The sequence below is a fragment of the Aptenodytes patagonicus genome, chromosome 29 (assembly GCF_965638725.1).
Source record: "Aptenodytes patagonicus chromosome 29, bAptPat1.pri.cur, whole genome shotgun sequence".
Lineage (NCBI taxonomy): Eukaryota > Metazoa > Chordata > Aves > Sphenisciformes > Spheniscidae > Aptenodytes > Aptenodytes patagonicus.
The window spans coordinates 840,527-865,247 of NC_134977.1; the positions used below are offsets into that span (position 1 = coordinate 840,527).

A 24,721-nucleotide genomic window follows, 5' to 3' on the forward strand; every position below is an offset into this window, starting at 1 on the left:
TAACAGTTGCGGGTCACAATGTTGCTTCTTCTGTTCTCGATATTGGTTTGTCTAATCTGCATCATGCTCTTTTTTTTGCTGTACGTGTTAGAGATTGGTGTTGGGTTTTGCAGTTTGCTGTGGTCTGTGGTGATTAGTGATGTTTTGCCTGGGAGGACTGTTATTAAAACACTGACCTTGAGCTTAACCTGGTATTTTGGCATTGTGCTGAAGCCATTACTGTACTTGGTGTACCACTTCGTGGAGACAATTAGCAATCACAGTCCTTCCTCTGAGAGTTTATTTATGGAGGAAATACAGAATGGCAGTGTCACTACCTTCTTCTATGATGTTTCTTCCTTCATTACAGTAACTTTTCAGTATCTTGAACATCCTTGGTAGTTAAGATACTTCTATTGGTATTGCTTGGGAATACTGTATCGGTTTTGTCTAAACTTAATAAGCAATTTAAGAATATCATCCAGAGATCTGCCCCAAGGCTGGACAGTTATGAGTGGCAGGGTGTGTGGGATAGGATGGGCAAGTACCTAGGCCAATGGGCACCCCCAGTGTTTTGGAACTTCACCCCTGAGCAAGTGCAGAATCCTGAAAAGTTAGTAGAATAGTTGGAAGAAGTATGCTGTCACCCCGGCAACTCCAGAGAGACACAGATCACTGCAACGTGCTGGGGCCTGGCCCATGCCTACCGAGCCCTGTTCAACATTATTCAGTACCCTCAAGGGGAAGAGAAGGTCTCTGGATCCGACGATAAAACAACAGGCCCTGCAGCCACTCCGACCCTGGCGATACGCCCTGCAGCTGAACCAAAGAGCCAGCCTGTGCCGGTATCAGTCGCCCCTGTACACAAGAAGAAATCTTGGAAGCGGAAGTCGGCTCGTTTAGTAAGGGAGGAAGAAGAAACTTCTAAAAGGGAGCCAGAGGAAGAAGTGGATGAGGCAGACTACCCTCAGACTCGAACAGGAAACCCCAGTCGCCCAGGAATCCTGGAAGTGATCATGGATTGGCCAGAGGGCAAAGATTTTGGAATATTGCCAGAGGAGGAGGTGACGCGTGCTGAGGAGGCCCCAATGTATAATAAACTACCAGAAAATTAGAAGCAATATGCCCTGCTCAGTGATGGATCCTGTTGTATTGTAGCAAAACATCGGAGGTGGAGAGCTCCTATGTGGAGTCCTATACGAGAAGTCGCAGAAACTGCTGAAGGAGAAGATGAATCGAGTCAGTTTGCAGACGTGAAAGCCATCCAGCTGGCTTTAGATATTGCTGAATGAGAAAAATGGCCAGTACTTTATATTGACCCATGGATGGTGGCAAATGCCCTGTGGGGGTGGTTGCAGCAACGGAAGCAGAGCAACTGGCAGCGCAGAGGCAAACCCATCTGGGCTGCCGCATTGTGGCAAGATACTGCTGCCCAGGTGGAGAACCTGGTTTTAAAAGTCCGTCACGTAGATGCTCACATACCCAAGAGTCGGACCACCGAAGAACATCAAAACAACCAGCAGGGGGATCAGGCTGCTAAGATTGAAGTGGCTCAGGTGGATCTGGACTGGCAACGTAAGGGTGAATTATTTATAGCTCGGTGGGCCCATGACACCCTAGGTAATCAAGGAAGAGATGCAACATGCAGATGGGCTCGTGATCGAGGGGTGGACTTGACCATGGACACTATTGCACAAGTTATCCATGAATGCGAAACATGCGCTGCAATCAAGCAAGCCAAGCAGTTAAAGCCCCTCTGCTATGGAGGACGATGGCTGATATACAAATATGGGGAGGCCTGGCAGATCGATTATATCACACTCCCACAAACCTGCCAAAGCAAGCGCCACGTGCTTACAATGGTGGAGGCAACCACCGGATGGCTGGAAACATATCCCGTGCCCCATGCCACTGCCCGGAACACTATCCTGGGCCTTGAAAAGCAAGTCCTATGGCGACATGGCACCCCAGAAAGAATTGAGTCAGACAACAGGACTCATTTCCGAAACAACCTCATAGACACCTGGGCCAAAGAGCACGGCATTGAGTGGGTGTATCACATCCCCTGTCATGCACCAGCCTCCGGGAAAATCAAAGGATACAATGGACTGTTAAAGACTACGCTGAGAGCAATGGGTGGCGGGACATTCAAACATTGGGACACACATTTAGCAAAGGCCACCTGGTTAGTCAACACTCGGGGATCTGCCAATCGAGCAGGCCCTGCCCAGTCAGAACTTTTACGTACTGTAGATGGGAATAAAGTCCCTGTAGTGCACATAAAAAATATGTTGGGGAAGACAGTTTGGGTTATTCCTGCCTCGGGGAAAGGCAAACCCATCCGTGGGATTGCTTTTGCTCAAGGACGTGGGTGCACTTGGTGGGTGATGCGGGAGGATGGGGAAGTCCGATGTGTACCTCAAGGGGATTTGATTTTGGGTGAGAATAGCCAATGATCTGAATTATGTGATGTTAAGTACTAATTATAGTTATAATAGTTATACTAATAATACACAGATATACTAATAATACTAATAATATTATATGCCACGCTAATGTTATTACAATAAGAATCACCCAGACTAATGAAGAATAACTTCAGTGAAACCAAGCAAAGCACAGTGATGATGGTACCAGAACTGACTTCAACATGAAACAATCCAACACCGCACACCATCTCCATTTTTCCTGCCCTGAAAGATTATTATGACAGATGGAGCCCGAAGTCATGGACTAAATGAACTTACCGAACGTTTTAGAGGGATGGCCCACAGACTAAGGGAATGATATCTCTGTGTGTGTGTATATATATTTTTATATATAGAAAAAAAGGGGTTGGAGATTAACGAAAATATACTGGAAAATGTGAGATGAGCGTGACGTAGATGGTATAGAATAAGGGGTGGATATTGCCCTGGTTTCAGCAGGGACAGAGTTAATTTCCTTCCTAGTAGCTGGTACAATGCTGTGTTTTAGATTTAGGATGAGAACAAAGTTGATAACGCACCGATGTTTTAGTTGTTGCTAGGTAATGCTTACACTAGCCAAGGACTTTTCAGCTTCCCATGCTCTGTGGACTGAGAAGGCTGGAGGTGCACAAGAAGCTGGGAGGGGGCACAGCCAAACTGGCCAAAGAAACATTCCATACCATATGACGTCATGCTCAGTACATAAACTGGGGAAAGCTGGCCGGGGGGGCCACTGCTCAGGGACTGGCTGGGCATTGGTCGGTGGGTGGTGAGCAACTGTACTGTGCATCACTTGTTTTGTGTATTATTATTATTATCATATTATTATTATCATCATTTTATTTCAATTATTAAACTGTTTTTATCTCAACCCACAAGTTTTTCTCACTTGTACTCTTCCCATTCTCTCCCCCATCCCACCGGGGGGGGGGGGGGGGGGCAGTGAGCGAGTGGCTGCGTGGTGCTTAGTTGCCGACTGATGTTAAACCATGACAACATGTTGCACAGGCTGCGTGAATTGACCGCAGCAAGGACAGGAGTGTGCTAGGAGTGTTGGAGTGCCAAGGAATGGGGATGGCAGTGATCACAGACTCATTGCTCAGTTTTCCATGGGCTGTCTCTATACCCCACGTAACTCGTCTTGCATTAGGAAAGAAGTGCCGCCCTTTTGGTGAAGAGACAAAAAAAAAAAAAAGAATGGTAGTGCTTTCCAAGGAATAACATTTAATCCATTTTAATGAGCAGGTAGGTTTTATCTGTGGCAGAGCTAGGACGTGGAGCGAGATTACCATGCTTAGACTTACCACTCTAGAGTATTAAAAACATTTCCTTGAAACACTTTCCCAAGACAACAAGACGTGACTTTCTGAAATAGCCATTTTCCTCGGAGCTGCGTCAGAGCTAAGCCAGATGAGTCTTGCCTGCTGTTAGTCACTGAGGCTGATGACAAGTCGCCAGCGGTTTTGGCAAGGACAGAACAAGTTCGATCCATATGAGCCTGTGTGCTGATCGTCTTCCGGTTTTGCAGGCTGTAGGTTTGGCAGGACTGATTGTGTCGTTAACGTGAGGGTAATAGCAAAACCTGCAGGCATCTGTGTAGGGCATTTTGGATTTTATATGCTTTGCAAGAGTACTTGAACAGGTTAACGTTCTGTTGAGGTACGGGAGTTCTAGTGTCATCAGAAGAGAGTGAAGACAAAGAAGATGAGGATGGCGAAGATACTCAAAAGCGTTACAACCTTTGACAGCAGAAACGTGTCATTTACAGTTGATACGAACAGTTTTCCTTCAGTGTACTGTTCTTTTCAAAGATTTACAGAGGACGTGGTCGTCTCCTATCAGGCAGAGGTATCCGTGTAGACGTGCTTGGTCACAGAGGCCTTGCTGCAAAAGGACTAACGGGTGGGTGCGTGGTTAGTGGTGGTTCTCCCTTACCAACAGTGCTGTCAGTCAGGTCAGGGAATGATGCTTTGGAGGGGTTTCAGATGGGTGGTAATTACAGAATAATGGTATGATTATTACTGCGGTAGTCTGAGGCTATGAGGGAAACAAAGATTTGGGGAGGAGAGGATTCTTTTTATTAGCCGTTATTAGATGTTTTACAGCGCAGCATTTGTGGGTCACTGACAAGACGGTCGTGGAGGTGGTGGCTGAGATTGTGTAATGGAAATTCTTTTGTTCTGGAATTGAAGCCCAAATCTCCCTCTAACCGCCTTAGCCTACTTAACCTGGAAGCATAGTGTTTCTTTTCTTCAAACGGAAGATAATTCAGTTAGAGGGAGAGCCTGTTTGGAAGTGTTATTAGTGTGGGGACAGAGGCCAGCTGGGGGCTGGGGCCCTCGGGGGTGGGAGCTGTTTCTGCCCCGTGCCCTTGGGCTGGCGCTTACAGCTGGGAACGGGCTTTCCAAAATCCTGCTGGAAGGAGGCAGATGTGGGACCCGTGGCCGAGCTGGGGGACAGGGAGAACCCTGGACCAGGCTCGGGACGTGCGGCAAACCTGCCTTCCAATCAGCTCTCGCAGCAGAACGTTGCCCAGGAGTCGTTCTGAGTGTTGCCGTTCTCCTTCAGGAAGCATGGTATGCACCAAGCACACCCAGAGCTGTTCCTGTGCCAGGAGAAGACTTCACGCATTGCTGAGGCTGATGGTGACAGTTCCCACCAGCTGTCCAGCGCAGGAAGATGCAGGTAAGGTGCCACAGAGGGGACACCAACTGGTTGTCACTTCTCTTGCAGGAACAGGACTTAACAGCAGAAGGGAGGCAGGACGAGAGGGCGCCTGAGGTCAAAGAGCACATCAGACAGCTGGGACAGTCACGATGACAGCAGAGGGAGAAGGAGGTGCGGGTGACCTGGCTGGGACAATGCTTCCGAGGTAACGTGCCACACCAACACAAAGACAGACAGGGGCATTGGGAGGTCATGGAGTGGGTGAGAGAGGTGCCTGGGAGAGAGGAGAGCACGGGGAGATGGTGAAAAAGCCAGGGTGTTGGAAGTGAGGACGCTCCTGCTGTGCAGGTGCTTGTGATGTCATAGGTGTCTGAGTAGGTGGTAGTGCAGGAGGAGGACCTGGCTTTTACAGCTCCTTCTGATGTCACTGGTAGCTAAGTAACTGACTGGGTATGAAAGGGCACCTGGCTTCTGAGGAGCTTGTCACGTCAATGGTGGCTCTGTGCTCTTAGGGCAGGAGCAGGCCCCTGGCTTGTGTCGCTGCCTGTGACGTCCTAAGTCCCTGAAGACGTTACAGGGCAGGAGCGGGACCTGGCTTGTGCTGCTGCTTATGTTGTCACTGATGGCCGAGGAGCTGGTAGGGCAGGGGCATGCAGCTGGCTTGTGCAGGTCCTTGTGATGTCACAGGTGGCCGAGTAGCTGTTAGGGCAGGACTATGTAGGTGGCTTCCGCAGGTCCTTGCGATGTCACATGTGTTTGAGTAGTTAGAGGGCTTGTGGAGGTGCTTGTGTTGTCATATTGACCTGCATCTGTGATAGGGCAGGAGGAGGCAGCTGGCTTGTACAGCTGCTTCTGGTGTCAATGGCAGGTGTAGCTATTAGGGCAGGAGTAAGCTCCTGGCTTTTGCAGACACTTGTGATGTCATAGGTGGTTGAGGAGGTGTGAGGCCGGGGGCCAGCCCCTGGCTTGTGCAGCTGCTTGCGATGTCATGGGTGGAATGGGAGGTGATAGGGCAGAAGCAGGCACCTGGCTTGTTGTTTCAGGAATTACGCAGCCGCCACCTAGGCCATGGTAGGAATTATGCAGGTGCCACCTCACAGGGCTCGGCCCTAGGCTCCTGCTCGCAGAAGACGAGTCGCCAATCTGCTGGGGAAATAAGGGTTTATTTATCCACCATGCAGAGCAGCACGAGCTGGGTGCCTCCAAGGAGGGACCCCTAGTGCTGATCGCAGACCCCAATTATACCCTTACAGACAGATTTCCCGGAACGTACCACCCATCATCCCATCCCCAAGTCCAATCACTTAAGCCTGGTCGGTGGTCTCTTGATTTCTTGTTGGTTTTCTTGGTTGCTGGGCTGGCCGCCTTCTGAAGTTACCTCATTCTCTCGGAATTGTTTCCTTGGTCCCATTCTTCTTCATGCTGCTTGCACCTGCCAGCTTCAGCTAGTTCTGTGGTTGCAACATTTCTCCCCCAGTCAGGTCTCAGCACCCTCCTACTCCACGCTGCCTTTAACCTCTCCCTGCCTTGCTCCTCTCCCCTCGGTGCCTGCAAGCAGTGCCCTCAGCCCTGCTGCGCTTTGCAGAGGAGCTGCTCCTGGGCAGAGCTGTCTCTCTGCAGCGCTGCCCGGTTACCAGGAGCTCCCTCCATCCCAGGAGCCCAGCCCAGCTCAGCAGCAGAGGACCAGCCCAAGGCATCACTTTTTCTCCCCACCTCTGGGCTCCCTTCAGGTGGCCCTGGGGCTCCAGGGGAACCTGCTGTGAAACAGGCTGAAGGAATCACTGACGTTCCCTCCCTCAGCTGGGGAGAGAGACTTCTTTCCAGCAGTGTCATTTCTCACCTCAGGAAAAAAAACGGGCATGAGAATTGCCTTTCCTTGTCCCATCGTTAGGCAGGACACCCAGACAGGGCCAGGGAGGGATCTCCTGTACCCCTGCGGAATCAAGGGATTCAGCCGAGTCAACGGCGGCACCTCCTCCTGTGTTTTCAGCCCTGGGGCCAGAAAGGGACTTGGCTCCCTCCCATGCACACCACAAACCCACAAATCCATCAAAGGAGGTGGGAGTCCTCTTGCCTCAGTTCAGGTGTGCACAAAATGGCCACCTGCATGTGAGCTCCTTGTCTCAGTGGAGAGGGAGGGCACAGTGAGCTGCTCAGACACAAACACCTGGTGGCATGTCAGGTACTAGAGATGGTCCAAGATATGTGCAGGTAACTGCAAGCTCTACTGGAGCAACTCTGAGAGAGCGGACAACATTTGGGGGCATCTTCTTGGAGGTTGTTGGGAAATTCCTTTGGCCAGTTGAAATGACAGCAGATGCCAAAATTTAGGGCAACTGAACCTTTTGCTATTCATTATGATCAGGGCTTCATCAGGCATAACAGTAACTTGGAAAGACAAACGCCATAGCCTTGAACGTACACCCCACACACGCCTTGTTCCTTCTTTCCCCCACTTTTATTGCTGAGCACGACGTCATGTGGTGTGGGATATCCCTTTGGTTTGTTGGGACCAGCTGCCCCGGCTGTGTCCCCTCCCAACTTCTTGCCCACCCCCAGCCTCGTTGCTGGTGGGTCAGCGTGAGAAACAGAGGAGGCCTTGATGCTGTGCAAGCAGTGTTGAGCGATAGCTAAAACATCAATGTGTTATCAGGACTGTTTTGGTCGCAAATCCAACACACGGCACCACATGGGCTGCTACAGAGAAAATTAACTCCATCCCAGCCAAAACCAGTGCAATAAAGCCCATCCTACTCCTACCACGCAAGCGACGCAGCAGAGAGCGTTTGTGCATGCTGGAGGGTCTGTTGCATCCCACAGGCCTTCGATCCCATCTCTTGTAACTGCCCAACCGCAGCCAACCCCCAAAGCCCACCTGCCCAGACGGGGTCCCAGTAGCAGAGACATGTTGGGGCAGGGGGCAGGCAGGGTTTTTGGAAAAGGACTGGGGAGAGAGGGGATGACTGTTTCCCAGGACAAGAGGGGAAATCTATCTCCTCTCTCCCCACTTATGCCGCCTCCCTGCTGGTGTCATAATGCACCTTCAAATGATGCGGGCTGCTGTCACAGGGGGATACCCCACATCACAGGGAGGTCTCCCCAGCGCTGCGGCAGTGCCGGCACTTCCCGGCGAGGCCTGGGCGCTGCTGGGCACTGCTCAGGGGCTCCCCACTGCTGCCCTTCAGAGCTGCTCTGCTCCACAGCCAGGAGCGGGTCGGGAGGCAGCGGGGCTGCTCTGGGGGACCCTCGCTGACAGGCAGGACCCTTCCTGACAGGCAGAGCAGGGGCACGTTGGAGAGGAGTTTTGGGCAAGGAGCTGCGAAGAGCATCCCTTTCCCTGAGCCGAGGGCAAGCAGCAAGCGCGATGGAGGGCTGCTGCACCGTGTCCGTCAGCCTGGAGCTGAGCAGCTTGTTCCTCACGCTCCTGCAGCTCTCCACCAGGGGTAAGGGTTTCGGGAGCTCCTTCTCGAGGGGTCGCACCGGGGCTGCCCACTGTCAAAAGCTGCAGCTGCCGGGCTGTGGGGGTGGCTGGACAGGGCTGGGGGCTGCCGCGAGAGCCCTGCCTGAGGGTCCCACCGGGCTCGGGGAACAGTGCAGCAACCAGGACTCCCGGGTCATGGTGCTGGGGCTGCCCTGAGCCCCAAGGCTCCCGTGGGAATGGCTCAGTCCCCTCGCGAGGGGGACCATGCGGGGCCAGCTTTCCCTGGGAGCTGGTACCTCTTGGGGTTCTGGCTCTGGGATGAAAAGGGGTCCTGCGTCCCCGGGGCTGGGGCATCCTTCAGCTCCCACAGGGCTCTCACGAGCCGGCTGGAAATGCCTCTGCTGTAAATCAGCCCTTTACCTTGAAGTAGTCTCCTTTGGGAGAACCTCTGCGCCTTCCCACGGGATCCTCTTGTGCCACCAGGCTGGCAGATCATGTCCTGGGCTCTGGGGTGCCGTCCCTTTGTGGGGGTTAGGTGGCCACAGCCCTGGTCCTGAGCCCTTCCCACATCCCCATTTCTGCTCCAGCCCTGCCCCGGGAGCAGAGGAAGGCTGGCAGCCTGAAACTGGGGCACAGCCCAGCTCCGCAGCTGTTTGTGGACACCTGCATCTGTCACTCCCTGGGCGAGGAGCTTGCCGAGAGGCTGTGAGCTGGCTGGCCCGCAGCCTGACACCTCTCTCCCTTGCTTTCCAGAGGTTGTGGCTATCTGGGATGCTGTGTCTGCGTACATCCTGGGACAGCTGAAGCTGGACAAGGTGGGCTGGCATCTTGGTCCTCCTTTGCCCTGGAGAGCCTGGACGCTGGGGAGTGATCCCTCCCTGAGCATTGCGGCAGCACACCGAGACAACCCCGTGCGCCCACAGCTGCTTCGTGGTCAACCACGAGAGAGACTAGTCCCGATCTAGCCTGAGAAAGCATTCGGCACACGATAGGGCTTCACCCTTCGCTATGGTCAGAGTGGAGAGACCAAGCAGAGAGACTGGGGATTATGCTGGGCCCGTGCCAAGGACAATCCCTGGGGATCAGTCCCATAGGTATTCCCTGTGCTGGAAATGCCTGGGATCTTCTCTAGCCAAGGGATGTTAGCAAGTATTTTGAGGAGGGGAAGAAAAGAAATGGAGAACGTGGGCCTTTTCCAAAGCCTTCACTTTTCCCGTCTCCAAAGTACTCACTCATCAGCCTTTTTGTCTTTTTCCTGGGCAGGGTGTCCTGGTCACAGGACTCGGGACCTTCGCTATGGTCCAAGAGCGATTCCACGGCGAAGAAGAGGTGTATGTGGTTCGAAGACCCGTCTTCCGGCTGGACGTTGATGCATTATGTCTGCAGGAGCTCGTGTTCCCCACAGTGGTTATCCCTGGTGAGAAGGCAGCAGCCACCCTCCACTTTCCCCCTCCATGTCTGAGGGCGGGGTGCCTGCTCTCTGCTCTTTGGAAAGGGCTGGGAGAAGTAGAGAATTGCCTCCAAAGGTCGGGGGACGGCTTGAGCTCCCCCCAAACAAACCACTCCCCAAGAGCTGTTTCTAGAAACAACCTTTTCTATGGCGTTTTGTTATGAATCTTACATGGAAATTTGGCCTGCTGCTGGCAGTGACGATGTTCCTTCTCCTTACAGGCGATGTCAAGATCAAGCCACTGAACTACAAGTGGCTATCGCGAGCCACCTCCTTCCCGCAGCACGTGGTGGAGGACTGTGTGCAAGAGACCATACTCTTGTACTCTTTCCAACCGAGGAACAGGCAGCGCCTCGCCTTCGCCTTCAAGGACATTGGCGTTCTGTCCTGCAAAGACGATGTCCTGTGCATGCGGTTTTATTACGACTGCGTCACAGGGCTGGAGAGCAAGGCCAGCCGCATTGCGCTGCTTCACACTGTAAGTTGCTCAGGTTTTGAAGGCTGCTTCAATGTCTTTGGGAAGCCTATCGAAGGGTGAGCGGGAGACAGGTCTGCTTCCTTTGGGAGCCAAGAGGAAACTGCCCTGGAAACCCTCTAACAGCTCTGTGTCACTTTGCAGAGGCTGTGGATGCCAGGTGCAGCCGTCTGCGGTGGAGCGACCACCGCGCGGGGGATGCAGGCTGCTCCTGCCCACGCGTTCCCGAGGTGAGTGCGTTTCCTCTGCAGCCCTCCACCGACCGAGCGGGCGGCTTCCCAGCTCCTGCTCAGCAGTGCACGTTGTCAGGGCTCCACACTCAGCATCGAGTCAGGGATCAATCCTGAAGTGACTGGTTTCTGGTTAACTAATGCTGAGCTGGGGCTACGCGTGTATTCTCCTGGAGTGACTGGGCATCGTGATCGTGTTTCTCACGCCCAGCCTGCCGTCATTCCCATCAGAGAGAACCAACTGCACACGGGGAGGACTTGAAGCTACATTTTCTGGTGTTGGGGGGAGATTGCCAGTAAAACCTGTGCATGGCCACAAAGGAAAAGGGATGCCGTGCCTTGCACGACAGTCAGGAGGATTAGCGCTGGGAAGCTGCAGAGGGTAGGGGCTGACCCTTCTTCAAGCCTGTGTCACCATTTGCTTTCCAGGTTTCAGTTCATTCTGTTCAGCAGATCGGAGGCCAAGGCTTTCTCCACCTGGCACAAGAAGGCTGCAGAAAAGCACAGGACCAGAAGAGGTACGGGAACGGGTCCCTGCTGTCCAGGCGGGGCCCTGCCCCACGCTGGGGGACCACAGCCCAGTTAAAACGCACGCCCCACGGGGCTGCTCTGAAGAGCTTCCTCCTTTCCCAGGTACAGACGGGTGTCCTGACAAGCAGGAGCTTCACCCGCAGAGGCGGGTGAAGTTTTCCCTCCCCATGCTGCCAAGCCAGGGGCCAGGCACCAGGCAGCAAGACACGGGGAAGAAGACTTCTGCCAGGTGAGACCCTTGTGGGAAGGGATGAAAGGGATCCTTGCACCCATGTAGGAGAGACATCCCCTTTGGATGTTCCGGCTGTAGGGACTCGGGAAGGTCCCTGACACATGCCCCACCGTTTTTATGAGCTTGTTTGCCCCACCGCAGGCCTCTTAGTGGGGAAGACGGCAGATGTTGAGTGCACCCCACATCACTTCCCTTGCCCTTACAACAGACCTGAGGTGCAGTCCTCTGCCATCCACCCGATGGGGCTAAGGAAAGGCTCCTCCTTGCCATGGGAAACGGCCCCCCCGGCCCCTGCTGCTTCTGCCAGCCTGGGGAGCTTTGATACCAGTCAAAAACGGGAGACCAAACTGCCCCGTGCTCATGCCGACTCCTCCTGGTGTCTCTTTGCAGTGTGCTCCCCCCATGTCCAGGCAGCTCCCCCAGGACGAAAGAGGCAGGCAGGCGGGAGCCAGCTCCTCCCGCCAGGCCCACCGCTGCACTCCCGTCCTCCGAGGGCTGCAAGAGAGCGTTGCAGGTACGTGCTCTACCTTGCTGTAACTACCGTGCTGTCTGAGACTCGGCAAAAGCCTCTTTGTGCAGAGAGCCATCCTGAAAGCATCCCTTGGCGTGCGTTCATTGTAACCTGTTTGTCACCTCCTTCACGAAAAGGAAGGTGCTGCACACCCTTCCCGCCTGTTACTGCCCCCTGGGTTGTCAGGAAACACTTTATCCTGGCCAGGGGCTATGGAAAATGTATGAGTCCTTTCTAGGTCGTTGACAGCGGAGGTCTTTGGTCACTCAGCTGTGTTTGCCATGAGTTGAGGAGCCTGGCATGACTCCGCGGCCCCTGATCTGTTAGGGGCAAAGCGCTGCCGACCGACCTGGCTGAGGCAAGGGGCACCAACGCGGGTCAGGCCCGAAGGAAGCCCCTCCAGGAGCTGAGACTAATCCTGCCTGCTGCTGCGTTTCCATCCCCTCCAGGAGGTCTCGCAGCTGTCTGCAGAGTGGGAGCAAGTGAAGACCCAGTGGCAAGAGCGGCGACAGCAAGCCAAGGCAGAATGGGCGGCGTGGGAAGCCTGGTCTGCAGGGGAGGACCGACAGCCGCCCCAGGTACGGGCAGCGATTGAGAGCGCTGAGAGCAGCAGCGACCCTCTCTGTCGGGGCACCCAGGGCGGCAGGTCTCCAGGGGGTGGGAGCAGGACTGACACCCAGCTGCAGGGCAGGGGGTTGCCTGCTCATCCTGGTGAGGGAGAGATTGGCAGCAGGATCCGAGGGGCAAAAGCAGCCGTCAGCCGTGATGACGGGCACGCGGTGCTGAGTCTCCCGGCTCTCAGTCCTGCTGCAGGCTCCTTTCAAGAGGTCCTCTGGGAAACAGCACCTCTGTTTCCCATCTGGTCTGCTGAGAGCGTCTCCTCCCCGGCAGGCACTCGGCACTGGAGGCACTTGGACTCCCCACCCTCCAGCCCAGCCCAGGAGAAAGGAGGCCAACGAGAGGTGGAGGAAGGCTGAAAACCCTCTCCCAGCAGAGGAGATGGCAGCAGCAGCCCAGCTGGAGAGACTCCATCCTGAGTAAGTGTGTGCCAGCTCTGGCCACAGCCTGGGGCAGTTGAGCAGCCGTGACCCCGCAGACATGTCCAGGACCCCCGTCGCTGCATCCTGAGTTGCATGGGACACCCCCTGATGTCTCCTAACACGGGCATGACCTGGGGTACCCCCACAGCCAAGGCCCAAAACTCACCACAGGGTGAAAGGGTGGGTACACGCGGGACCGGGTGGGGGCAGGGGCTGGACGAGGCGAGAGACAGAAGGGATCTCCGGCAGAGGCCGAGGGATGATGTTTCCCTGTTGTTGCAGCCACCTTTCCCCACGAGCGGTCCAGGTCCTCAGAAGGCTGGAGCCGCATCAAGCACGGAGGAACATATTCAAGCACGTCGCTGAGAACAAGAGGCGGCATCAAGAGCAGCAGAGGCAGCTCCCCTGGTAACTATCTCCAAAGAGGGATGGTGCTTCCCCCGGCTGCAAGGCCCATCCCTCCACCGAGGGCAGCCCTGGGGGAAAGAGGGCATTTCTCTGACACCCCTCGCGAGACAGAAGCAGGTTCTGGAGGCTGGCTTTGGGCTGCACCTCCCTGACACCCAAAGGGGACTGCCTGGGCACCCAGAACTGCCTTTCCCTGTGGGCTGTGAAAGTCCTGGCTGAAGACAGAGGGATCCTCCCTCTGATGGCTGCCTTTCCCCCTTCCAAGCCAGAGAGCGTGTGCTTCCCTTGCAGAGTCCTGGGCCAAGACACCTTGCCCCGAGGGGGGACACCCATATGGGACACTCAAGGTCTTGGCCCAACCTGACTCAGCCCCAGGCTCATCAGCTGCACCTGGGACCTTCTCATGGGCTTGGGCATCAGGGGCCTCTCCCACTTCCCAGACACCTGGAGCCCTCCTTGCAAGCAGATCCCATCACAGGTGGCCTGAGCTACGCCTGCAGGAATTCTCTGCTTTCTCATTTACAATCACACACTTCTCTTTCTTCCTCCCTAGCACTAGATGCTGGTACCGCAGCAGAGGGGAAGGTGCCGGGAGCAGTGGCTGTTAGCCAAGGGGCTGGGAGGCTTCTCAGCTGCCGAGATCCACCTCTAAATACAAACTAAAGAGCTCTGGGGCTGTTCCCAGCTGGACTGACTGGCCTGTGCCTGATGATGGATCCGTCTAAAGGGATTAGACACACCCCATGTGTGATCCCAGAACTGCTCTTAGGGGCAGGAGGGAATAAAGTCCACACCTGCCCCACAGCTCGAACACGTGCAGCCCCACTCCTGCACATCCCAACACACAGGCAGCACGGCAGAGGAGGCTCTTGCACTCTTCCCGGGAAACGAGCACAGCTCGTGCCTCCCTGAAGTGCCTGCACGCTCATGCACGCAGCGTGGAGAACCACCAGCAGGGCCAGAAGTCTGTGTGTGATTACTGGGCTGGGACCACACTGGGACCACAGAGGTGTGGTGGGTAGATGGCACCGCGGGAGGGCTGCGGTGGAGGGACACGGGCTCTTCAGGAAGGACCGTCTGGGAAGGCGAGGAGGTGGACTTGCCTCCTGCTCAGGGTGGGACAGGAGCCAGCTTATGGGTCAGGATCAGCAGGCAGACCAACGTGGGTGCCGTCTTAGCAGGTATCTGCTAGAGACCTCCTGTTCAGGAGGAAGATGTAGATGAGGCCTTCTTCAGGCAAGTGAGAGAAGCCTCACGTTCACAGGCCCTGGTCCTCATGGGGGACCTGAACCACCCTGGTACCTGCTGGAAGGACAATCCAGCAGGGCTCAAGCAATCTAGGAGATTTCTAGAGGGCATTTCCTGGCACGGGGGATGGAGGTGCCAAGAAGGAGAGGTGCTCTGCTGGACCTGGCACTGGTGAACAAGGTAGAACTGCTTAGGCATTTGACAGTCAGCGGCAGCCTTGGCTGCAGTGACCATGAGATGGTGGAGTTGAGGATGCAGAGGGGAGGGAGCAGGGCAAAGAGCAGGACCACAGCCCTGGCTTCCAGGACAGCAGATTTCAACCTTGTCAGAGATCTGTTTGGAAGAATCCCATGGGCTATGGCCTTGGAGAGAAGAGGGGTCCTGGAGAGCTACTTGATATTCACGGACCACCTCCTCCAAGCTCAAGAAAGGTCCCTCCCGACAAGGAGGAAGTCAAGGAAAGGCAGCAGGAGCCCGGCATGGATGAGTGAGGAGCTCCTCACTGAGCTCAGGCACGGAAAGGTAGATGCAAGAGGTGGGGACAGAGGGAGGTGACCCAGGAGAAGTCGAGAGGTGCTGTCTGATGGTGAGGGATAGGGCTAGGAAAGCCAAGGCTGACCTGGAGTTGACCTGGGGAGGGACATGAAGGGACAGCAGGAAGATTTGTACATGACCCTCACCAGATGAAGAGGAAGGAGGACGTGGCCCCACAGCATGCTGGGAACTGTAGTCCCTCCCCCACAGCATCCTGGGAGCTGAGGTGCCTGCCCTGCCTGCAGGCTCCTCTGGTGCAATGAGGTGGCTGAGTTTATCCTGCAGCCAGGAGATCCGTGCAGGACAGCTCAGGCCTGACGGTCAGGCTGTGCTGCGCTGCAGCACAGCACAGATCGGTGACCTCTGGGTCTTCAAAGGTCTTCTGGTCAGGGTCACGTCACCCTCCGACCTCACCGTCATCACTGTTGTTTGTGGCACCCGCATCCTCGTCTACCTGCTGCCCAGAACAGACCCACTGAGGCAGCTCAACAAAGTGGACTTCTTCTTCTACACCATGATGCCTTTGGACAACCCCCTTGTCTACAGCCTGAGGCACAGGGAGGTGAGGGAGGCCCTGGGGGAAGGGCAGCCCTGGTCAGCACTCAGCGCTCACTGTGTTACTAGAGCCCAGTGAGGAAACGGTCCCTCTGGGAAGTGCTGAGGGTAAAGCGTGGGAAGGCACGTTCCCTGCAGCAGCTATCCCTCAAGGAGACTTCAGCGCCAGGAGGTCTGCGGTTCAGCCCACGCTGAGGTCAATGCTAAGGCTGGCCACGTGCAGTTTGGCTCCATGGTCTGTCCAGTGCCGTTGGAGAACGTTCCTTGGCTGGCATATCACCTTGGGGAGAGGAACCATTCCTCAAGCCCAACTCCTGCCGAGCGCCTGCCTCTGCCTCCTATTGCAGCACACCCCTGGAGGAGCTGTATATGTCTGCGGTGGGGACATCTGTCCATGAGAGCGTGTCAGCAGAGGATCCCCTGCCATCCCATGGTGCTCTGGGAAGCAGAGTCTCCAGAGGCAGGGCTTCATTTAGGCTTGCCTGGAGAGCTTGAGCTCAAACATCTCTCCAAGCTCCTTGTGCCAGTATCCTCCCTCTCTCCAGGCCTGCCCTCGTGATGCAGCTCAGGATGTCATTCTCCAGCCTGATGAGCCAAAATAGGCCAGGCCCAAGTCTCCTCCCTCCTCTGGCCAGGCCCAGCCTTGGGAACCAGTTGGTCGCAAGAAGCAGCTGTAATGAGAGGGAAGAAGTTTAGGCAAGAGGTGGTGGGGAGGCATGGCCCTAGTTCTGGCTGGGGTCTCAGACAGCATTCCCAGGAAAGTCAGGGACATCCCTCCCCACACCCTTCCCGCCCTCCATCCCCCGAGGAGTCAGGCAGCCCCAGCTCCAGCTGTGCTCCTCTGGCTCCAGCTGTGCTCTGCCCCTCACCCTTCGCCATGGAGTCCAACGGGTGGGGAAGCCCCACATGTCCCAGCACCTTCAACCCTTGGATGAGCAAACTTCCCCCCTCACCCCTCCGTCCTTGCCGCAAAGCCCTTACCCGTCTCTGCTCCTTGGGGCTTAGGGTGGCAGGGACAGGGCAACCTGGGAAGGCAGGAAAACCTGTCGGCAATCGGGCAGGACACTGCAGTTCAGGTGGGGTTGGTCCTGGCCTCTGGAGGGATTTCTGCCTGGCCTTTTGAGAGCAGCAATAGGGACAGCCACATGCGAGCGAGACACCCAGAGTGCCTGTTCTGCTCCCAGAGCAGGGAACGTCCCACAGCCCGATCTCTAGGTCCCAGCACCCCAAGAGCCTGGGTCCCCCAGCCCTCCATGCACAGGGAGTGCCTGGGGACCTCTCACCTCCCACCGAGGTGGGGTGGCACAAGGAGGCAGCGCAGCCTGGCCATGCCCTGGAGGACCACGGCCGCAGGATTGGGGCTGTGCTGGCCTGGGGCCCCTGGGGGCACTGTGCCCCTGTGGGAGCTGGTCCTCACCTCCTGGCCAGTGTCACCCGCTTCCCTCCAGCCCCCGACCCGGCCCAGAGCTTGCTCCTCTCCCAGGAGTGGCGCAGGAGGGGGCTGCTTAGGGTAGGCGAGGTGTCAGGGTTATGCTTGTATCTGTTGAGAAGAGACTATGCTCTGTAAATTGCCTGTCTTCGGGAGCTGATGTTGCTGCTGCTCTTGTTACTGCTGTCCGGAGAGCTAGTACAACTGGCTAGCAGGCAGAGCTCAGCCCCTTTGTTGCCTGCCGGAGTCTTCCCACTCCGTATTTCTTCTGTTTTCCTGGCCTGTCCTGACGTGAGAAACCTCGGCAAAAGGCATTTAATTCCAAGGACTCCACTCCATGGGGACCTCTCTCCCCTCGCCTCTGCACTCTTGCTCCCCTGCTTTCTTTCAGGAGATGCAGTGGAACCACCACGTCCGATCCGTACAAGCAGCAGGTTGGGGGAAATAGGAGATTCCGGCAGCACTGAGCAGCTCTGTGGGCCTGGGAGGAGGACACTTGGATGCGGCAAACACTGCTGCTGCCCGTGGTGTCTCCCTGAGCCATCTCTCTCTTTGTTTAATGGGTGAGGTGCAGCGTCTTTGACACGTTCATCCACTTTCTGGGTTTGCTCAGGGGGCTCCCAAAGAAGCGCCTGGGCCTGATGCCCCTACGAGCGCAGGCAGTGGGAGCGCAGGAGTCTGCAGCCAGCTTTGCTGCTGAAGGGGTCTGTGTGTAGAATGGGACTGTGAACAGTAAGGGAGTGGCTAATTTTGGTTACTCTCCTTAGAGCAGAGATGCCTGTCTCAAAAGTGCACCTGTCGCAAATTGCTTCACTCTTCCAAGTAATTCGAGGAAACTACCAGCTCCCCCCAGGAGGCCCCAATAACCCGCGGGCAGCCTCGGCCGTACCAGTGGCCTTGCTGCCCCTGTCCTCTGGGTGCTTTGGCTCAGTGGGCAGCTCGTGCTGGAGGAGAGTCGGGCATTGATGTCTTTAACACTGCCTGATGAGCAGCATTGCTGCGGAAAGCCGCCTGCCACACAGGAGCATGGAGTGTGCGGAGCTTGAGCCTCTGGGTATGAGGCAGGTTGTGAAATTCACCATCTGTCATCGCAGCACCTCTCTTTCTCTCGACCTTCTATTAATTTATTATGACCTGACAGGCATTGCAACCCATCCTGTGTTTTCCAATCATTTGGTTTTGGCCATCTGAGGGAAAACCCCACACCTCTCTTCAGATGCAAATACCAATAGAGAGCATTGCAGGTGGACGTACTACTGGAGATGGAGATACCGCTGGAGATGCAGATGCCACTGCAGATACCTTTGCAGATGGATGATCCATTCCTAATAGCATTGCAGATGCTGATGCCCTTGCAGGTGTCATTGCAGATTCCATTGCAGATACCACTTCACTCTCAAATACCATTGCATACACCACTGCAGGTGGCGTTACTGATGCCATTTCAGATGCTGACATCATAGCAGATGCAGATACCATGACTCGTGCAGATGCCGTGGCAGATAGCAGTGCAGATGCAGGGACCGGAGCAGATGCAGAGGATATTGCAGATGCTATTGCATTTCACACCCCCACGCATATACCATTACGGATGCAGGTGCCGTTGCAGATGTCATTCCAGGGGCAAATACGATTGCAGAGAGCGTTGCAGGTCAGCATAGATTGCAGATGGAGATCCCAGTGGAGATGCTGATGCCACTGCAGACGTAGACCAATTTGGAGATGCAGGTACCATTGCAGCTACCCCTGCAGATGCAGGTAGCAATGCTGATTCTGATGCACATACCATTCCTGATAATTATGCAGATGCAGACGCCAAAGCCAATACCAGTGCAGATGCAGATGCCGTTGCAGATACTGCTGCAGCTGCAGACGCCATTTCTGATGCAGATACTGCTGCAGCTGCACATACGACTGTAGAAACCACAGCAGAGGCCATTGCTGATGCAAAGTCAGGTGCAGACACAATAGGAGAGGCAGATGCCATTGCAGCTGCAGGTACCAATGAAGATGCAGAGGCCACTGCAGACACCCATAGCATTACAAATGCCATTGCAGATGCAGATGCCTTTGCAGCTGCAGATGGCATTGCAGATGCAGCTGCCGTTGCAGATAGCCTTGACAATGCCTTTTCAGCTACAGCCACAGACAGCAATACTGTGAGGAAGATCCCGATTCAATTGCAGATGCAACGGCAGATACAAGGGCAGATACAGACACGATAAACCTGCCATTACAGATACAAGTACAGCCACAGGCACCATTACACATGCAATTGCAGGTGCGCTCATAGATACAGGCAGAATTACACATACAATTACAGCCACAAGACCAGCCACAGACACGAGTGCACATTCCATTACACCTATAGATACAGACACAGACACCGATCTCGTTCCTGAGAGGGGAACCATTACAGAGAGAGGTGCCATTACACATACAGGTAGTGATGGACACACCACTGAAGGTACAGGGAGTACCTGCATCTGAACTGGGGGTCTGCCATGGCTTCAGCATCTTCAAGAGCAGCTCTAAAGGCAATTGCATCTGAAATTGTACTTGCATCTGCAAGGCCATCTGCAGTGGTATCTGCATCTGCAATGCCATCTCCAGTGGCATCAATGCCCGAATCTTCAACGGCATCTCCATCCGCAATGGTGCCTGTAACGGTACTTGCACCTGCAATGGTATCTTCATCTGAAGTGCTGTCTGACATGGCATCTGCATCTCCAGTGGTCCTTGCAGTGGTGTCTGCATCTTCAATGGCATCTCCATCAGCAACTGCACCTGAAATTGTATGTCTGAAATTGTCCCCCTCCAGGGCTGGGGGCAGCGTATGAATGACAGCTGGGGACGTCCCGGAGGGTGGCACCTGCCTGGGCCCTGTGTCTCCCACAGGAGTTCAGAGCTGGGCCAGGAGCCCTGTGCGGGGGGAACGGTGTGTTTTGGGGGCTTATCTCCTGGCACAGTGGGGTTTTGTCTGGCATGCTGAAATACCGGGTTAGAGCTGCCCACTGCTGCCACTTCTCCCAGCCTCAGCCCACCGGTGCACCCCAAACCTCCACCAGGCCCGTGGGCACAGGCCCTTGCAGGCTGGGGCAGGGCATGTTTGTTATTTTAATGGCATGTCATGTGATTTTTGGCATCACGGCGTGCGAGCATCAGCCAAGCAAGAGCTGCCGTCCGTGGAAAGCTGCCCGGGAGTGACAGGCTTCATCAAAGCCAACCCGTCCTCTCCCCCACGGCCCCACCCTTGAACCCACCTCCCCTAAACGCATTTGTTCCCCGTGTGCTCCTGCAAGCATGGCCTGGCTTACATTGGGCAACTGTGCTTTTTAAAATGCTTTTGGGGGGGGTCCCATTCTGTTCCCTTCTCTGCCCTGAGGCTGCACCCTCGTGGGTGAGCTAACAGGGGCTGTGTGCTCCTCCCCACCTGCGTCATCATCCTGCAGAGCACGCATGTCACCTCTGCCAGCAGGACTTGGGTGGTGGAGAAATGCCAGGTAGCGTGTGAACGTTGCCCATCTCCACCAAGAAAAGCCCTCGGAAGTTCATCCCAACTGCTACACTATCGGAGCATGAAAAGAAACACCTGCTGCTGTGGTGCAGGGCTCTACCTTGCATGAGCTGCTGCGGTTGCAAATACTTTTTGCATTTTTGCCGGCAGCTCCCTTCCTCGGCATTCTTGGGGTGATCTGGGGTTATTTTGCTGCGGCAGTGAGGCAAAGCCGGGCTCTGGAGCTGAGTGCAGTGGGACCCGAGGAAGGGCATCTTGACAGTTTGAAGGGCTTTGCATCGAGCCCTGTCCCCAGTGGTTGCTTTCAAGATGGAGGCACTGCAGCCCTTGTTGTCATGTCCCTGAGACCCCCAGGTCTGTCCTTGTCCCGGGGGGGCGTCAGTGCTGCTTTCTGCATGGGACCATGTCCGTGATTCCTGCAGGGACCCGTCTGTCCTGGCTCCCCCACCAAAGGGCTCCTTCCCCTGGGGAAGGGGACAGGGGAGTCCCCCCTGCCATTGCCTGCCCCGCTGGCAGTGACACGGCCCTGGGGATGGCTTGGTTGCCCTTCGGGGCTCGCCGGCTCTGATCTGGGGCTCAGGGGGGCTTTTGCAGCTCTTGGGTGCCGTTTCCCGGTGCCCCCTGTGCTCCCCCCCACCTCCCAGGCAGGCACGGAGCGGTTCCAGAGAACTGGCTTGTAATGGAAAAAAAACAAGAGGAAAGGTCCCATCAAAACTACTATATTATGTTGCTATGGGCTCATCACTGCCATGGGTGATGTCACCGCCCAGGGTGGTGCCACCATCCATGGGGTCATTGATGCCTGATCGGATGTTACTGCCCAGGGGGCTGTTAATGTCCATGGGGACCTCCGTTCCTTGGGGGATGGCACTGCCCTGAGGTGCTCCCGCAGGCGGTGGTCGTGCTGGAGAGGCTGAGCTGTGTGATCTGCCCGGCGACGTGGTGGCAGCCATGGAGGGAGGGCGGCAGCACCGGGGCGGCTGGGACCACCGCTCTGCCTGATGGTTGCAGGTCAGGATGAGCTACTGTTGGCCCTGGGGGGTGCTGGGGGCTTCCAAGGCTGGGGGGGTGGGACACCCACAGGGCAGTACCTGGTGGAGAAGCGCCGCCGTGGCCGAGCGCGAAGGTGGCCGGCGGAGGCAGGTCGGCGTTTCTCCCCTCCATGCAGATGACGTGGGGGTCAAAGCAGCTGCCGCACGGAGCCACCTGCAGACCTGCGTGGGAGAGCTGGTGACCTCCACTCCTTCCCCAGAGAGTGTCCCCAGGCTGCAGGGATTGGGGTCGGTCCCTACCTCGGAGGTAGAAGGTTTTGGGGAGGATGAATGGCTGAAGCAGCTGGGGGGGCGGGGGCAATGTGGTGGGAGCCACAGGGCTGGCAGCGCCATGGTCCATTCCGTCTGTTGGATGCTAAGGACTCGGCGGGGCTGCCAGCTCTGGCCGCTTCCATTTGAGGGTCTCCCAGAAAGGAAGGTGCGGGCTCCCCGTGTTCCACCCCATCCCCAACAGCCTCCCCAGCTCCTCATGGGGAGGGAAAGGGTTGCTTTCCTCCAAAACAGAGGCATTTCACATCCTAGAGAAGGGAAAAAACACCCCCAAAAAAGCCCAACCACAATTGTTTTTGTAAGAATGATCCAAAAGGAAGCAGGAGGTACAGAGCATAACAGCCCTTTCAGGAGGAAGAGCTTCAGGGAGAGTTTTCTGCCCAAAAAGCACCAGAGCCCCTGGGAAGAAAACCGCTCATGACTACAGCCTCTGAAGACCCTTTCTCCCCTCCTCCGTTCGTACTCGGGGGTTTACACCGAAGCCTTGAACATCCTGGGGAGCTACCAGGTACGGACTTTCCCCCAACATACACAATGCTCTTTGGGTAGTTACCTTAGAAGAGTCTGGGGCTGCTACCTGGGAATTCTCCTGTCTCCAGAAGAAACCAAAATGCTCCCGGAGATGCCTGAGGGGAGTTCCAGGGAGCTACAGGGCATGGACCTGCCTCCAACATCGACAAAACTCTTCAGGTAACCGCCTAGGAGTCATAGGCAGCTCCTACACTGGACTTCAGCCATCTCCAGGGAAGGACAAAACACTCCCAAGCTGCCTGGGAGGAGTCCCAGCAAGGGACAGAGCATGGACATGCCTCCAACATACACAAAACTCCTCGGGTGGCTTCCCTGGAGTAGTCTCGGGTGCTACCTGCAAAATTCAGCTGTCTCCAGGGGAGGCCAGAACATTCCTAAACTGCCTGGGAGGAGTCCGAAGGAGCTGTGGAGCATGGTCCTTCTCCCAACACGGATAAAACGCCTTGGGGAGCTGCCTTGCAGGGGTCTAGGGCTGCTCCCCAGGGCTTCACCTGTCTCCAGAGGAGGCCAACACACCCCTGGGGATGCCTGGGAGAATTCCCACGGAGCTACCGGGCATGGACTTTCCCCCAACACACACACTGCTGTCCCAGTAGTTACGTCAGAAGAGTTGGGGGCCGCTGCCAGGGAATTCCCCAGTCTCCAGAAGAAACCAAAATGCTTCTGGAGATGCCTGGGAGGAGTTCTGGGAACACTGAGGGGCACTGGGGAGACTGGAGAGCACGGGGGACACTGGGAGCACTGGGGAGTGCTGGGGGCACGGGGGAGAGTGAGGGGCACTGGGAGCGCTGGGGAGAGTGGGGAGCACTGAGGGGCAATGGGGGGACTGAGGAGCACAGGGGAGCCGCGAGGGGCACTGGGAGCACTGGGGAGAGTGGGGTACACTGAGGGGTACTGGGAGCACTGGGGAGCAGTGGGGGGCACTGGGAGCAGGGGGGAAACTGGGGAACACTGGGGGCACTGGGAGCACCAGGAAGACTGGGGAGCACTGAGGGGCAGTGGGAGCACTGGGCACCCCATCATGTCTCCCAGTTGCCCCCCCAACTCCCTCTCTGGGTGGGGGCCTCTGGGGAGGTGTTGGGGGGGGTCCTCAGGTTTTCAGCCGCCCCCCATCAGAGAGGGTTTGATTGACAGCTGGCATTTATTGAGGGGCTGGGGGTGAGAAGCAGGGCAGGGGGTGCTGGGTGCTGGGGGGCTGGTGGGTGCTGGGGGCGTCCAGGTGCTGGGTGGTGGGTGTGCTGGGTGCGCAGGTGATGGGTGCTGGGGGTGGCCAGGTGTGGGGTTCTGGGGGTGCGGGGGCACTCGGAGATGCTGTTCTCGGTCTTCAGGGGGTTCATGTAGTTGTATCTCAGCTTGGCCCAGTGGTTCCTCTCCTCGATGCGGTCCCGGATCTCCTCCAGCTGCCCTTGGAAGGCCCTGATGAGCCAGTGGGGTTCCACCTCTGTGAACCGCTCCTCCAGGTACTGTCCCGGGAGTATCTGGGAGACAGGGATGGGGACCCATCAGGTTCAAGCACTTGACTGAGGTGTCTCAAGCCGTCTGGGGGTCTCTGGCCCCGTGGTAGCTGTAGAGCGATGGTGCCCACCACCCTGGGCTTGGGGATACCCAAGGTGGTGATGTGCACCCATGCCCTTGTGGGGCATCTCCTGGGATTCCTCAGCCCCACAGAGCCACCGTTTTGGGGAGGGCATGGTGATGGTGGGGCCAGACTCACCACGTCACTGAGGCATGAGCTGAGGAGGATGAGGGCCACCAGGATGTTGGCGGTGGTGTCCACCTCAGGGACGGTGGTGAGGAAGTGTTGGAGGAAGGCCTTGCCCTTCTCTGCCGGTGGCGGGTGGCGCATGGAGGACGGGGCGCTGGGGAGGAAGGCGCCCAGGTCACACTGCAGGGTGAGAGGCCACTGTCAGCAGAGGACATCCCTCTGGCATGGGGACAGGTGGGATGGGGACATTCTCATGCGGTGGGCTGGGGACATCCCTCTGGCATGGAGGGGGGAATGGATGGGGACATACTTCTGGCATGGAGCTTCTCCTGAGCTGGGGTGGGGATGTCCCTCCAGGATGGATGGGGACATCCCTCAAGCACGAAGAGAGGTGGGAACACGGACACCTCCCCTGGCTCAGGATGGGGACATCCCTCCTGCGCACAGAGGGGAACATCTCTCCAGCAT

General features: G+C 56.3%; 1 protein-coding gene and 1 pseudogene across 1 annotated transcript in view; both read right to left on the bottom strand.

The window, feature by feature from the left end:
* Positions 1-24,721, bottom strand: part of LOC143171641 (scavenger receptor cysteine-rich type 1 protein M130-like) — a 107,988-nt gene that overhangs the window by 19,212 nt on the left and 64,055 nt on the right. The window lies entirely within an intron of this gene.
* Positions 1-24,721, bottom strand: part of LOC143171617 (polyunsaturated fatty acid lipoxygenase ALOX15B-like) — a 31,988-nt pseudogene that overhangs the window by 3,764 nt on the left and 3,503 nt on the right.